General features: G+C 35.7%; 1 long non-coding RNA gene across 1 annotated transcript; it reads right to left on the bottom strand.

The window, feature by feature from the left end:
- Positions 1 to 423: 423 nt before the first annotated feature.
- Positions 424 to 2,393, bottom strand: LOC104950750 (uncharacterized). Its single transcript, XR_798957.1, has 2 exons — positions 2,297 to 2,393; positions 424 to 2,010 (listed from the first exon to the last, which is right to left on the bottom strand). It is a non-coding gene; the product is annotated as an uncharacterized lncRNA (long non-coding RNA).
- Positions 2,394 to 2,755: the final 362 nt, after the last annotated feature.

The raw sequence follows: 2,755 nt of genomic DNA, 5'->3' as shown, positions 1-2,755 counted from the left end.
TGCACAGTATATATGATTCTGTTTTCTTCAAGTTTGTATCTTCTTGATCGAATGCACTTATTGTAAGTCGCTTTGGATAAAAGCGTCAGCTAAATTAAATTTAATGTAATATACAAACTAAGTAAATATCAGTTGCACATACATATTCTGCACCTATCAGCAGTAGTGATAATAATAAAAGCAAAACAAAATAAACACAACAAACTATTATTACAGAATAATACAAGTCAAAAGACAAGAGATATCATATATATATATATATATATAAGATAGATGTATCAGGCTTTTGTTTTAAACTGTCTGTGTCAAACATTTATGACGAGAGGAATTTTAAAAGGAAGTAAAACAGGATCTGAGGAGGTGTGCGCCGTGCGCACAAGTTTCAGGTTATTGGCATAGTATATTCACCTTTCAAAAGGACTCTTGATCAGGACACTTAAAAGGCACTTTTTCTCCAGCTATTGTGTTTAGTAGAGTGGAAAATCAGCAATAAAATCCCTAGTTTTGGTGGTTTACTGCAGATTTGTTGTGCAATCATTTTCAAATGTTTCCATCTCTTAAATAAATGAGGCATACATATTTCAAATAGAGATATCAAAAGAGTATACATCGTTGTGACCTATAACTTCTGACAGAGAAGAATGACATACTTTTCAGCCAGTTTTGTACACACAAAGGGCACACATGATTAAATAATCACCTTCTATGAGCATATCAGCTTGTTGAAACATGTCTGACTATGGAATTGTTGTGTAATCCAGCAACACAAAAACAGAGGGATAGACAATATCATAAAGTGTTGGGTATTGTTGATGCTATAGGCAGTCAAGAACTACAAAAAGCATATAAAACATCAATTCAATCAGCAGTGTAGGAAAGAAATAGACAATACAGAATAAAAAGCTCTTAACACTGGCTATCTTACTCAGAGTGACTAAAATAAACGACAAATCCAATCGGGTTAATATCCCCGTCTTACCCTTTGTGAAATTGATTGCTGAGGAAAGCATTTTTGTTTTTAATACCAGTAAAAAGTCACTCCTTTTAGCAGATAGTACAAAACCAGGCCAGCAAGAATCATTACTGTTGGACTCAGCTTTCTCTGCATTTAGCAACTGCTGCGTCAGAGAGCAACTGATTTGCATTATTTTACCTGATGTAGCCAGTGTTAGAGGACACAATAGGCTCATCTATGGAAATAAGCTATATGAAACGTGATTAAGGAAGTACAAATGTGCTGTAAGCAGATCGTGACATTTCTATTTAAACTGCCAAAGACACGATCATTTAGTCCGTTCATTTCTTGCAATGTGAAAAATGCAATCAGTGTGTGAAAACTACTACTACACCAAAATGGTTGCATGTAATGTTGTGATTAATGGTTAGGATTTTGTATTATGTTTAATCATTGTTCTTGAGCACTATTGAGCCACAGTACCTCATCAAAATTCTATAAATATTCAAACAAACCTACAAAGCTGGTGATGAATGCAGGGCCCTAGCAAGGACATCTCAAACATTGTATTTTGCTTGTAAGAAAATAATAGTTTCAACCTAATTCTCAGAGATGTAGAAAACAGTTTAAAAAGGTGGCTGCAAGGAACATTTTTAATGGCCCAAATCCAGTTTGGTGCCAAATACATACCTGTAAACATACTGTTAGTCAGTCTCCTGTTGCCTTTCTAAATGAACAGCTTGAAAGCTCTTTGATACACGCTGGCCTTTTCACATGAATGACTTGCCTGTCCTCGTCAAATGATACACTGGAAACAAAGCAGGGAAGTTGTGTCTCTGTCAATCCTTTTAACGTTCAGTTCAATATTTCAGTATTTGGGTTTCTTTGATGTTGCAGCATCAGTCGTAGAAGAGGGGCCACCAGTCATCAAGAAAGAATGGTGGATCTGATCTGTCCTTTTTTTTACTAAATTCAACAAACTGCACTGTAAGCGTGCTGCAGAAGAATGCTGGTGGAAGCTCAAGCGTATCACTGGCCACAATGCCATGTTTGACCTGGATAAGAACAGCAGAGTTATTATTGTTGTGATCATTTATCCACCAAATGGTGTGAGGTTAAGGTACCCTGTGGCGTTTTGACCAATAGCAGCACTACAGAGCATTTTTGCTTGACGTGGGTACATTAAGATAACCAACAAATTGCAAATAAAAGGCAGCAAATATGAAGTCAGTTTTAAAAAATGATATTGAAATTAAAGGAAGATACTTTAGTAGACTTAAATCCTCTACTACAATTTCGTAATCGCACACAAATACTGAATATTTCCTTCTGAACACTTACCTCGGAGATAATGGAGAGTTATCCAAATTACACAGCGATGTTGTAGCCATGTTTTGCTGCCTGTTGTTTCCTATTAGACAAAAAAAAAAAAGAGTAAGTCTTGCTTATGATGTAAAGTAAACACACTGTTATAGCACATACAACAAATTCACTTGGGGTGTTTTGAAAAGCTAAAATAATTGTTGCCAAGTTGCGACACATGCAACAAAAATATCCTGCTTTTCAGTGTACTTACAGTGGGGACAAAACTTGCCTATCAAACATTGGGCAAGACTGACATTCTTAAGAATCTATGGTAAGGTATGGTCACTCACTGTTTATTTAGTCACCTACTCTTAGTCTGCTCAGCTAATGTAACCACCAATGATCATGTTTATTATCCTATTCATCAGAATACTTTATTTATCCTGGGGGAAACTGGTGAAATCCAAGATACATCTTTCTCTTGAGTTAACATAT

Source organism: Notothenia coriiceps, unplaced genomic scaffold (genome assembly GCF_000735185.1).
Source record: "Notothenia coriiceps isolate Sejong01 unplaced genomic scaffold, NC01 NC01_scaffold00017984, whole genome shotgun sequence".
Taxonomy (NCBI): Eukaryota; Metazoa; Chordata; class Actinopteri; order Perciformes; family Nototheniidae; genus Notothenia; species Notothenia coriiceps.
The sequence above is the reverse complement of the archived record's forward strand: the minus strand, read 5'-3'. Positions and strand labels throughout refer to the sequence as shown.